Genomic DNA, 14,383 nt, shown 5'->3' with positions numbered 1-14,383 from the left:
TCATAAACACATCACACTTTGAATGGAAACATTACCCCTCATGTTCCTTTTCAATTGTAAGCCTATCAACTTAAGCCAATTTGCTCGAGGTTTGGGCTCCCCTATAATAGAGAAAGGAAATAAACATTGGCTATTGTCCCTATCCGTGCGCTTCATGAATTTATAAAGCTCTTATAGGGTCACGTCTCAGCCTCCAATGCACCAGGCAAAATAGCACCAGCCTATTCACCATCTCACTCTTGTTCAAACTCTTCAATCCTAGTAAAACTCTTGTCATTCTTTTTTGAACGTTTGCAAGATAACAACATCTTTCCGTTCGCAGGGAGATCAGTATTGAATACATCATTCCATACGTCACCTCACTAACGCCTGTACAGCTGCACCATGACATTCCAACTCCTATCCTCCAACCACTGAGCATGAAGGTATGCCTGCTAAACACCTTCCTCACCATTGTGTCTCCCGAAACTCACCCGTATCTTTTCGGCAAAACATCCCAGGGCCCGACCATTAACTGTACAAATCCTGCCCTGCTTTCCCTGACAAAATACAGCATCTTACGTTTGTCAAAGTTAAGCTCCGTCTGCACATTCTCGGACCAATGCCCAACAGATCAAGCTGCTGTTGTGCTCTGAAGTAACCTCTTGCACTGTTCACTATGCCAGTTATTCTGTTATTATTTGCAAATTTGCGAACCATTGCTGCTATATTCACATTCAAGTCATTTTTATAAATAAGGAAAATGTCTTGGAACCAACACTTGCGCCAAACTGCTGTTCAGAAATTTTGAAAAGAATGTCGAAGTAGTGGGGTACATTCAAGTCAACGTCTCTAAATTGTGAAATGTCTCAGCAGAGTGTAAACATCGCTCTATTTAGGAAAGGAGGGGGACAGAATGCAATACATTAAAATACAGTAAGTACTACATGCATTTGGAAACTAGGGCAAACCCTTGCACTAATCTCTGTTAAGAGAGAGATAACTGGTGGTGGTGCAATCCGAATATCTTGTGCCTCAGCCAATAACAGGGATTGAGAAGGAGAATAATTCAAAGGTAACATGAACCCCAGTGCAAGAAATGGACGCACGCTGTTCCCATCACGCTGCATTGCGAAGTAGCTATTCAGCCAATTGTGCTAACCGGCCGCAAAATATCAAGTCCACATTTAAATGAAAATAATGTCTAGAGTGTCAAGCATGCATTGCTGCAATTAGGTAGGAAGGGTGATTTTTAAAAAAAAAACCCTTGGAAAACAAGCATCCAAATGCGATCAATGTGTTGGGGAGCTCAGAGGGACAGATTTACAAAAATGTTAAATAGCCTTAAGAGGGCTATAAAACAATACCATTGCCAATTTAGAACAGGCGTTCATTTCCAGAAGGGAATTGGAATGCATTGAGTTAATATTAATCTAAAATGGAACCGATGTTGGAGCATCCTTCATTTACCAGGTCGGGTTCTGGCGAATATATCGCAACAACATAAGTTGATGCATTGGGCAACATGGAGTTAACGATGGAGAAAGATAACTGAACTGATAAAAATCTGTTTCATATTGAGGGCACATGCCACGATCTAAACTCTCTCTCTCTGTTAACATAACGATTCTCTTCAGAGACACAGAGAAACGCACCAGTTAATTACTCAAAAACAAGAACGAAATTCACCCGATATGCTTTAGCACTTACTGCATACAATTTCCAGAGTTTGCATCACACAATCCAAAGTGACTATACTACTTAATTAAATTGTAATTCGCTGAAGCCTCTGATTAAAGTGGAGATTTACAGAAAGTTCCAGAAAGAGATTAACTATCCAGCGGGAAATTCTTTTGCTAAGCAATTCCTGCTGAGTCTGTGATGCTGGGGATTCCGCAGGGAACCTGCAGTCTGAATCTAAATCAACGATTGGCTGCCCCTGTGTGACGGTGGTCACAACATGTCCACGTATCATTGTCAACAGGAGAGTGAAACCGCAGAGTATCCTCAGGCAGATTTACACAAAGCCAATGGCGCAAGGAACTCACCAGGAATTGCTACAATTGAAAGGATCACGTAACATATTTTCCGTGCCTGATAAACTGTTTGATGCATTTTCTGCACGTATCCCTTTGTGCATGCAATTTCTCTGTACTAAAAGCGGTGGAAATGTATTCCCAAAGTCTTTTCTTTATGCCTGATGGCATCACCTGGGGAACAGTCACGTGACTACATCCTTCAATTGTAGTATTTAAGAATTTAAGCAAACAAGAGATGACAGTGAATTAACCCCAACAGAAGATAACTGAGGTTTAGTGGATGATGCAAATCTCAATCAGTCAATCTCAAATATTGGAAATTGCATCCATGGTACCCAAACACGAACCGTTCCACTCTGAAATATCCTTTGATTTCAATGTCGTCCATCTCTTGAATTGGACAGTTTCGTAATGATATTCCGGTTATTAAGTGTCCCTCTGAGAACTGTTCTCCTTAGCCCTGGGTTATGGCTTCCCTGTTAAACAGCGGCTGTTCCATAAAGAGATGACAATGGTTATGGAGATGATACGTTGTAGGTGTCAACAAGTCCAACATCGCAATGCACAGTAGTGTATCAAACCACTATAACGTCACAAATTAAAACAAACTTTTAAACAAGTCAAATTACTCGAAGGATTTGTTCCTCTAAGGTCACATAAGTTTCAAACAATAAAGATTCTCGGGCAAGTTTAAAGTGTTCTGGAGATTTTTCAGAAGTGACCCTGAGAAACAGACAAGCTGCACAGCAGCAGAGGGGCATTAATATTTCTCAGTCCAGAATGTGATGCTGGTAACGCACAGCAGGTCAGGTAGCATCTGACGATCAGGAAAGTCGACGTTTCGGGCAAAACCCTTTATCAGGAATATTTTTCAGTTTCCCATTGTATTGGCAATATTCAGTGAAGAAACCTAAAACAGCTGAACAATGAAGTGATGGTGTCGTTGGAAGAGAAATGGAGAAGTGGGGGCAGGGAGGGATTTGCAGTGACAAAGATGTAGAAAGTGTCAAAAATAAGTATTGTTTGAGCTGTTCTCAAATTTGTCGGTGAGCTCCAGTAGTGTTGGGGAAAAGGAATTTAATGTCAAGGCTGATAAAGGACAGAAAACAGAGAATGCGAATAAACATGCATTTTTCAAGATTATCAGGCCCGAGTTATTGGGTGCCACAAGGAACATTAATCAACACAAAGCTATTTATAATCTGTATCAATGACTGAAATGATGTGACCATGTGCTTTCTTTTCTGGAACACACTGTTCGATGAGACAGTAAAATACAAGGAGGACACAGAAAACCTGAAAAGGGGAACTGCAGGTTCAGTGAGTGAGTGAGAGAGAAATAGTCTGTGCAACCTAAGCTAGAGAATTCTCAAGTAATGTTCTTTCATTTAAACCTTGAAAGGATTTCAGGCCATTCTTAGATTTATAGATGATGATCCTAGTTCTCGTTCAAAGAGCAACAAGATACCTTTCTGTGCAGTCGTGCCATCAATTTCAATTTTTTTTCTTGAAACTGGTACTCCTCTCAGATTTTTCTGTGATTTAGGAATACAACCATGGGTTTGTGTGATTTCATCATTGAAGCGCTGTTATCCAACTTTCATTCTCGAGAATCTTTGCTGCACTGAAATGGACATGCACTCCCCAGCCTTCATCATTCTTGCCTTTCCCAGTTTAATGAAATCAACGTCGATGCTGTGTTCACAGCAAGTTTCTTCAGTGGACAAACCTAAAACAGCTGACTGAAGGTCTCCTCCAGGATCATCACTCCTGACTTGACACATTCCAGACTCATAAGTTGACTCAGTAGTGCACCTGTTCAAGATGTTCAAAGGGCAGTTACAGGACATTTTGCGGGAGCGTTGGGATGGAATGGGAATGGGAGTAAGGGCAGGAGGGAGTTGTGCAAAATGAAGATCCAGAGATCTTACCCCATATTGGCATCAACAATGTTTGTTCATGAAGTAACTCTGCAGAGACCAGAAATTCAGGAGCAATCACACTTTATTTACCAATGCAAAGCCTTTAACAATAGCCTCTCAATGTGTCAGGTATTCAGCATCACAATATCCCTTTTGTTTCACTCTACTATGTTAACCAGGTCTCCCTGATTGGATCAGATTAGCAGCCCCAATCAGGGAACACATATCCTGAGGTCCATCTGGTTGATCTGATGACAATCACTGCAGGTGGAAACAGTGATGAGTTCTTGAAAGTCGAATTGATGTAGCTGGACAAAGAAATTGAAAAGCTCATTAGGCCAATGAATGTGCAAATATAAATACATGGTAGCAGGAGGAAGGGCCTTGGAAGTCTCAAAGAACAAAGAACAAATACCCAGCCCAGGAACAGTCCCTTCGGTCCTCCAAGCCTGAGACGATCCAAACCCACTGTCTTAACCTATCGCCCAATTCCTAAGTTTCTGGATCCCTCTGCTCCCCACCTATTCATGTATCTGCCCAGACCTACCTTAAATAAATCTACCATCCCTGACTCGACTACCTCTGCTGGCTATGCGTTCCAGGACCTACCATCCTTTGCATAAAGTACTTGCCCCGTGTATCCTCCTTAACATTTTCACCTCTCGCCTTGAACGTGTGACCTCTCGTTATTGAATCCCTCACCATGGGAAGAAGCTTATCTCTACCTACCCTGTCTATACCCGTCATGATTTTGTAGACATCCATCAGTCTCGACTTCTTCTGTCGTGTCTGGGGCTGGTGCGATTTGAAAACATTGAAAAGATGGGTTTCATTATAACGGGCTGGAAATTACTAGCCATCAAGGGAAGCATGGTACTGCTGTTGCGGAATACTGAATCTAATCTTTCAGGTGTCTGGGAATATGTGACTTAACACAGTTTGGAGGAAAATGAAGCTGGCCACTTGAAATTGAAATTCATTAAGTGAAAGAAAAAAGCATCAGAAACACGTTCTGGATCCTCAGTGATGCTGTGGTTCAAAATCAGAGTCTTCAGGAGCAAGCACCTCCCTCACATACTTCACAGATTCAGAGGCAGGGTTCATTCTGGACCGTTACTTTGTGATGTTCGGGGGATACTCAATAACATGTCCATTAAGTGATATAGTTACTGTCGAAACCACAACCATTTTTTGTGTTGATGCGTGAGACACTTAAGTGGAATCACATTGGAAGGACCCAACAATATTTTGAACTGTTTTCAAACACCAAAATACTTAAAGCCAAGTTCACAAGTAGAAGGATTAATTTATTATATCTCGCTATATTGATTTGACGCAAGAGCACAAAATGTAAGCATGCAGCATTTTGTGACACATTCTTCAAAACCATGAACACACTTCTACCGCAGAAAGCCAACCCCCGATCATATTTTCAACAGATACGTGGTGCATGAATTTGCAATAAAGACACAGAAAAGTGGAAGATGTAATTCGGGCAGTTGCACACTTGTTGCCACATCTCAGGCCTCGATCTCAAATTGAAACTTAGAAATTGTTCCATTACTGAAAAGAATGACATGCATTCTCCAGCCAAAGTCCATGCTGATCCTATTGGAGAACTACAAACTGACCAACTGAAAAAAAACATCAAGGAGTTAATTGCCTCACTGATTTCCAATCGTTCTGCTTCCTGGTTTCCATAACATTCTTCTCTCCCCTTCTCCATCCCTTGCTGGCTCTTTCAATCTTCCTTCATTCACAATCTCTCCTTCCAATTCTTGCAGCCTCCCTCTCTTCTCTCTCTATTATCTTTTTATCTGCCTCTTGGAAATTGCAGCCTGAACACCAGAAAATGTGGAAGCAGAATTAGATCATTCGGCCCTTCGAGTCTGTACCATGATTCGACCATCACCCTATTCTCAAGTCCTTTCCCTGTAACTGATGACTCCCTTACTAATCCAAAACCCTTCCTATCTCTGCCTTAAATCAACGGAATTACGAGCTACTCACTGCCACCTCTGGCAATGTGATCAATAATTTCACACTCTCTGGTTGACGTAACTCCTCCTCACTAATATAGATAACTGACCTCGAGGACTGAAGGACTCATCAGGGACTGTTTAGCAAGTTTGCAGATAAAACTAAGATTGGTGGAGTTAGTTAGTAAATGCGACAGTCAGAGAATGTAGCAGAATATATATATAGCTTGGAGAAGTGGATGGAGAAAGCACAGATGAAGTTTAATCCAACAAATGCGAGGTGATGCATTTTGGAAGATCCGATTCTGGAGTCAACTATTCGTAAATGGAAAGCCCCTGGGAATTAATGTACAGTGTGGTAACACAGCTCGATAAAGTAGTCAAGAAGGCTTTCCTTCATTTGGAATGCTGTGTACATTTATAGTCACGACATTAGTAGAAGGACGCTAGCTAAGAAAAGAGTTTGAGTGGATTAACATTTTTTTTTCATTAGAAAGACGGAGGTTGAAGAGGGAATCTTATTCACGTCTTTGAAATCATGAGAGGTGGAGGCAGCATGTACAACAAGAAGGTTTGCCTATCGTGGAGAATTCAATTAAAAGAGTAATGAGTTCTAGGTGAGAGGGAAATTGTTTAAGGGGAATATACATGGAAGTTTCTTTCCACAGAGAGTGGTATGTGCCTGGAACGCATTGCCAGTAGAGGTGTAGAGGCGGGAAAAACACTATTATCTACGATGTATCGAGATAGACACATGAATGGGCAGGGTGCAGAGGGACACCGATCATTGGAAAATAGGTGACTGGTTTAGATAGGGATCTGGATCAGCGCTGGCTTGGAGGGCTAAATTTCCTGTTCCAGTGCTGTAATTTTTTTTGTTCTTTTTTCTTCGTTCTCACCTCTGTTCTAAAGAGTCATGATTCACTCTGAGACAGTGCACTTGCATCCCAGTCTCCCATTGAAACGGAAACAGTTTTCCCACACCCACTGTCTACAGGCCTCAAGTATTCCGTACATTTTGATCAGATGCGCCTCTCATCTTTCGAAATTTATCGACTACAGATACCAACTGCTCCTCTTATCACAAACCCCTGATCCCCGGGATGTTTCTTGTAAATGTCCTCTGGATCCGTTACAATGTTAGCACAAACGGTTTAAGATGTGGGGCACACAACTGCTCACAACACTCCGAATGCAATCTGACCAGAGACGAGTACAGTTTCAGCAGTTCATTCCTGCTCTTATATTCTGGCTCTCTTGAAATGAGTGCTAACATTGCATTTGCCTTTCTAACTAACAACAGAACCTGTATGCTAACCTTAAGAGCATTCTGAACTATGATTCCCAAATCCCTTTACTCTTCCGAATTCTGAAAGTTTCCTTCAATTTAGAAAATGAATGCACCCATCTCCGCCAAACTTGACTCAAGCAGCCTCGTCCTGTTACTCTTCCACTATCTCACACATAGCGACATCTTGTGTCCTCTTCCCTATTTCCAAACTGGAAACTGTACGGGTGGTGATAAGAGTTATAAGAAATGCATAATGCCGGAGTGATTCTTCTACAGACGTAAAACTGTACTGAATTCACCGGAAAGCATCACAAAGCAGAATTACAGTGTATGGATGTCATCATAGCTGACATTTAATTAGACAAACAAAACAAGGAATAATGCTGTGGCCAACAATTTCCTGAAGTGCATGTGCAATTTTGATTTAGAAAAACACATTGAGGAAGAAGGGGACAAGCTATTCAGATTGGTAGATGTGCAATCAGTATTAATTAACAATCTTAGTGCATTTGGTAAAAAGATAAAATTTGGAATTGCTTTTTCAGATGCAGAATGACGATATCAAAACTGAACGAGAATCCTGAATCTAAATAAAGAGAAAAAGACGGGATTGATGCATAAATTGGCAATGATGGATTGAAGGACATCAGTAAAACGTTGGCAGTAGATAGGCAATCGGCAATATGTCAAAAATGTATGAATGTGTTATAACAATTATTCCTTCTTTCTGGTGCAACATTAAAACAAGCAAGCTGACACTGAGCAGCCCTAATTGATTGCAGAGATGACTGGGAAGCTTGTCTATTTCTACCAATTAATGGAGACCGCACTAATGATGTTTGTGCAGAGCAGTCTAGTGCAATTGCAAGTTCCTTCCCCAAGCCCAGTGTTGACAGCACGTCCCAAATGTAGGCATGCAATAAGGCTCGTCCAGTTCCAGGTTGATGAGATAGGTATCCACCCGTCTGTCCCACACAAAGGCCATTACATCTCTGAGGAGCACGTGTCTGTCAGAGATTATTCTGCCCGGTACAGCGGGGTGAATCACCGATCCCAGAGCAGATCTGCCCCAGTTGGCGATGACCAAGATTCAGCAGTAAAATTCGTGGCCAAATTCACACTTCCTCTCTTTCGTCTTACCACTTGTAGATAAGGATGATGATATCTTTCAGCATGGATTCGTGTAGTTTACCTGCCAGAAAGAGACTGTCAAGTACATCCAGTTGTTCCTGCCCAATAAAGTCCCACAGAATTTCGCTTCTCGACTTTTGCTTTCTTTTCGGAGGACTCAAGGGCCTTTGTCATCTCATCCCAAGATAAAGGTTGGTCCAGTCTCTCCTTTTCCATGCCGTCTAAGACCTATGCAATCGAGGTAAGGATGGAAGAGGAGACCGCTGTGTCTGTGTCATGCTATCTGGTATAAAATAATTTGCTGATCTTTAGGATGTCAGACTAAGATGACGTCATTAAGCCAACGTCTTCTTTCGGGCTGATGACCAGAAAGCTCTCCCTGTGCAACTTCTGGAAGAAGAAACCTGAATACGTATTATCCAACTCCATGCTATGAAGCCTTGACCAGAAGGTTATCTTGGTCGTCTCCATTGTCTACAGCAGGAGTATGTTCTGGAAGTTTTTCTGCAGTTTGGACAGTTATGCACCTCTCTGTCTTGCCTTCAAAACACCTTTGAGAATAAAGAATCACTTAATGTTTTCTTAAACTGTCTTCCAACCGCATGCTGCAGACTCAAATAAGAGCTTCACAATTCTTGAACCTCAGCTTCCATGTTCCTTTGCCAGCCCGCTGATCATCCTGCAGAAGAATAAAGGTTTGACGTACTGCACAGAAACTGGAAATCTGTCCACGAGTTGATCAACCTGTTTGGTCACGACCAAATGCATCGATGCTGCACGATACGTCCAATATGCAAAACGATTTATATAAAAGCACGTACAGCTTTCAATGCACAATAGTATTTATGTGATAACAGTATTTAAGAATGAACACAACCAACTTCACTGCAGAATACATTTATATACTAGCAGCTCCAATTCACAACAACGTACATATCTAAACTGAAACAGTACCAGTACACAATAATATTTACGAACAAATACAGTTTGAATACATATCAATATTTAGACAGAAGTACGAACAGCTTCAATGTGCACTCATATTAACCAGTGAACACAACCAGTTCCAACAGAGAACGACATTTATGTAAAAACAAGAACAGCTCCAATGCACAATGCGACTTGTAAAAAATTGCAAACAGAACCAGTTCATGACGATTTTTACTTTGAAATGCGAAGTGTTCCAATACAGAACAGGATTTATAAATGGACACAAAGTGCTCCAACATATCATAATATTAGTCCATTATGTATAAATATATATGAATATGTTTTTTATGGAAGTACACGTTCGGATAACATGCAATACTGCATCCGAATAATTAGAGGTTGGACGCGAATGTAATGTAGCCAGATTTGAAAATAACAAATTATGTGGGAAGGCAAGTTGCAAGAAGAATATAAATAGTTTACACAGAGATATTGACAGGTGAAGTTGGTGGAGAAAGTGAGGATTGCAGATGCTGAAGTACCAGAGTTGAAAAATGTAGTGCTGGAAAAACACAGCACGCCAGGCAGCATCCTGCCACTCGAATGCTGCATGGCCTTCTTTGTTTTTCCAGGTGACGTTGGTGGGCCAGTCGTTGTCAAATATGATATAACGTATTATAATGTGAATTTGCTTATTTTAGTAGTTTGAACGGCAGAACAGAGTAATATTTAAATAGAGAAAACCTGCAGAAAGCAGCCACACAGAGGGACTTTTGGGGGCAAATGTGCACAAAACACAAAAACCTAGCTCAGGGATGGAGCAGATAATCAGGAAGGCTAATGATATGTTGTCCCTTCTTTCAAGAGGTTCAGAGTACAAGAGTAGAGAATCTTACTGCAACAGTGCAAAGTACTGGTGGGGCCACATCTGCCGCTTTGTTAAGTTTTTGTCCTCTTATTTAGGGAAGGAAGCTCTAACATGCAATATTTGCAAAATAAAATCACAATTAGATACAACTTACAACAGTATTTAGATACAGACAAAAACATCTCCAGTGCCGATCTATATTTCCATTCAGGTACAAATGTCTCCAACACACAAAAGTCTTCATAACCCGACACAAAATGCACTTACATACAACAATAGTTACATTTCGGGACAAAAAAAAACTACAACATACAATTATATTTACATACAGACACAAACATTTTAGACATAGAACATAGAACAATATACTGCAGAACAGGCCCTTCGGCCCTCGATGTTGCACTGACCTGTGAACTATTCTCAGCTCGTAGCCTGTCGCTATCACAAAATCATTAACGTGTTTATCTTAAGATTGTTTAAATTTCCCTGATGTGACTGGGTTGACTGCATTAGCAGTTAGTGTGTTCCACGCCCTTACCTCTCTCTGCGTTAAAACCTATCTCTGCCATCTGTCTTACATCTATCACTCCTCAATTTGCATGTATTCCACTTGTACAAGCTGACGTCATCATCCTAGGAGAAAGACTTTCGCTATCTACACTTTCTGATCCTCTGATCATCTTGTATGTCTCTATCAAATCACCTCTTAGCCTTCTTCTTTGTAATGAGAACAGACCCAAGTCTCGCAACCTTTCCTCATTTGAACTTACCAGCAGACCAGGCAACATCCTTGTAAATCTCCGCTGCACCTTTTTCAATGCTTTCATATCCTTCCCGAAATATGGAGACCAGAACTATAAGCAATATTCCAAGAGTGGCCGCACCAGTGTTTTAGACAGTTGCAGCATGATATTGCGGCTCCGGAACTCAATCCCTTCCCGAATGAAACCAAACACATCGTATGACTTCTTAACAGCAGTATCCACCTGGGTGGCAACTTTCAAGGATCTATGTACATGGACTCCAAGATCCCTCTGCACATCCACATTACCAAGAATCTTCCCATTGACCCAGCATTTTCCCTACTGTTATTCTTCCCAAAGTGCACCACCTCACGTTTAGTTGCAGTGAACTCCAATTGCCACTTCTGAGCCTAATTCTGCAGTTAATCCAAATCACCCTGCAAACTGTAACGTTCTTCCACACTGTCCACTACTCCATCGATTTTAGTGTTGTCTGCAAATTTACTAATCTATCCACCTATTTCTGTGTCTAAGTCGTTTATAAAACTGACAAACAGCAGTGGTCCCAAAACAGATTCTTGTGGCACGCCACTAGTAAGCGGACTCTAGGCTGAATATTTCCCATCAACCACCACTCACTGCCTTCTTTCAGAAAGCCAGTTTCTAATCCAAACTGCTAAATCACCCTCAATTCCATGCCTCTGCATTTTCTCCAGTAGTCTACCAATTGTAACATTATCAAAGGCTTTACTGAAGTTCATGTATACCACGTCAACTGCCCTCCCCTCATCTACATGCTTGCTCACCTTCTCAAAGAGCTCAGTGAGGATTGTGAGACACGACTCGCCCTTGACGAAACCATGTTGACTATCTGAAATTAAATTGTTGCTTCCTCGGTGATTATAAACCTTGTCTCTTATAATCCTTTCCAAAACCTTTGCTACAACAGAAGTAAGTCTCACTGGTCTATAATTACCTGGGTCATCTCTGCTGCCCTTCTTGAACAAGGGCACAACATTTGCAAAGCTCCAGTCCTCTGGTACTAAATCTGTAGGCAATGACGACACAAATAACAAAGCCAAAGACTCTGCTGTCTCCTCCCTACCTTCCCAGAGAATCCTCGGATAAATCCCAGGGGACTTGTGTACTTTCACACCTTCTAGAATTGATAACACCTGTTTGTAAATGACCTTGATCCTTTCTAGTCTAATATTTAAGATTAGATTAGATTAGATTATTTACAGTGTGGAAACAGGCCCTTCGGCCCAACAAGTCCACACTGACCCGCCGAAGCGCAACCCACCCAGACCCATTCCCCTGCATTTACCCCTTTACCTAACACTACATGGCCAATTCACCTGACCCGCACATCTTTGTGATGGTGAGAGGAAACCGGAGCACCCGGAGGAAACCCACGCAGACACGGGGAGAACGTGCAAACTCCACACAGTCAGTCACCTGAGGCAGGAATTGAACTCAGGTCCCTGGCGCTGTGAGGCAGCAGTGTTAACCACTGAGCCACCGTGCCGCCCTCAATATCTCGTACCTCATTCTTCTCCTCTACAATATTCTCCTTTTCCTGACTGAAAAGAGATGAGAAATGTCCGTTAAGCATCTCTCTGGTCTCTGCAGGGTCCACACTCAACTTCCCACTTCTGTCTTTGACAGGCACTAGCCCTACCCCAACCGTACTTTTATTCCTTTTATTGCATGAAGAATTTGGAATGAGTTTCATGGAGTATTCAGAATAAAGTTGATTCATGCATGGTACAAATTCATATCACAAGAATTTTAAACTGATTAATCTGGGTAATCGCACAGGAAACATTATAAACATTTCCAGAACATGTAAATAGAACGGAATGCATGAAAAGGGAAAAGAATAGCACAGCAGATTTTTGGACAACAATGAGAAGAATGGAAGTCAACGCAAGACTAAAGGTACTGTATTTAAATGAATGCATCATATGAAACAAAATAATTGAACTTGTAATTTAGGGTGTAATTGGCACATATGATGTTAAGGGTATCAGACTGATGCATCTACAGGAGGTTTGGTGCGAGGAACTATATATCCAAGGGTACTCATCCTATCAAAACGACAGTGCAATGAGCAGAGAGGTCAGCTTTGTCTTATTTGTAAAAAATGAAATTAACTCTGTGACCAATGGTAGCAGATTGATATAGTGTTTAACTTACTGTCTCACCGTGACATGGACTCGGATTCAATCCCCACATGCCGTGTTTGCCTGGTTGGCGTTTGTACATTCTCAGGAATAGAGAATTCGACGTTTCGAGCATAAGCCGAAGGGCTTATGCTCGAAACGTCGAATTCTCTACTCCTGAGATGCTGCCTGGCCTGCTGTGCTTTGACCAGCAACACATTTGCAGCTGTGATCTCCAGCATCTGCAGACCTCATTTTTTACTCTTTGTACATTCTCACTGAGTCTTCGTGGGTTTCCTCCAGGCATTCTGGTTTCCTTCCAACAATGTGCAGTTTAGTTGAATAGACAATGTGAAAAGCACGATTACACGGACAGGGGAGAGGGGGTAAAACCGGTCGAATGCTCATCAGACAATTGATGTGCACTTGTTGGGCCGAATGGTCTGTCTTGACACTGTCGAGATTCTGTGATTCAACTGCAAGAAGTGATATACAGTCAGAAGAAGTAGAATTTATGTGGGTGGAGCTGAGAAACAGTATTGGAAGAAAAAAGACAACGATGCAGGTTGTGCACAGGCCTCCTCCCAGTAGTCAGGGCGTGAGGCAGGAAATGAATCAGGAGATAGAAAAGGTATATCGGAAATGTGCTATTACAACAATCACAAGGAAACTCAATATCTGATGGAGAGGAGAAGTTAAGTTGACCAAAGGTTTCGTCCACAGGATATTTTTTTTTCTTGAGCACCTTGCAGTGGTAGAAAGTGAGGACTGTAGATGCTGGTGAACGGATTCAAAACTTGTGGTGCTGGAAAAGCATAGTTGTGAGGCAGCATCCGAAAATTACGAGAGTTGATGTACTGAGCATATGCTCACCATCAAGAATTCATCTTCATTCCTGATATACAGCTTATGCTTGAAACGTGGACTGTCCTGCTCTTTGGATGCTGCCTAACCGGCTGTGCTTTTCCAGCACTATACTTTGTCACGTTGTAGTAAAGCCAAAGAGAGAACAGAAAACGCAGTATATGGTTTGTGTCTGTGGTCGACGTGATTGGGGAGCATAACATGAAGGAACATCGTCAGGCAGTCACCTCACAGTCCAATTCACCCTGCAGTTTGAGAAGGAGAAGCTGGAATCTTATGTAACGGTATTTCAATTGTGTAAAGATAATTATGGTGACATGATGGAGGAGCTGGCCAGAGTTGATTGGACGTAGAGCCGAGCAGAAAAGAGAGTGGAGCAGCAATTATGTTAATCTCTGGGACTAATTCAAGAGACAGAACAAAATTTAATCCCAATCGATGAAGGAACGTACAAAGGCACGGATAAGGCAAT

Source organism: Hemiscyllium ocellatum, chromosome 40 (genome assembly GCF_020745735.1).
Source record: "Hemiscyllium ocellatum isolate sHemOce1 chromosome 40, sHemOce1.pat.X.cur, whole genome shotgun sequence".
NCBI classification, from domain to species: domain Eukaryota; kingdom Metazoa; phylum Chordata; class Chondrichthyes; order Orectolobiformes; family Hemiscylliidae; genus Hemiscyllium; species Hemiscyllium ocellatum.
This window is presented reverse-complemented; position numbering follows the sequence as displayed.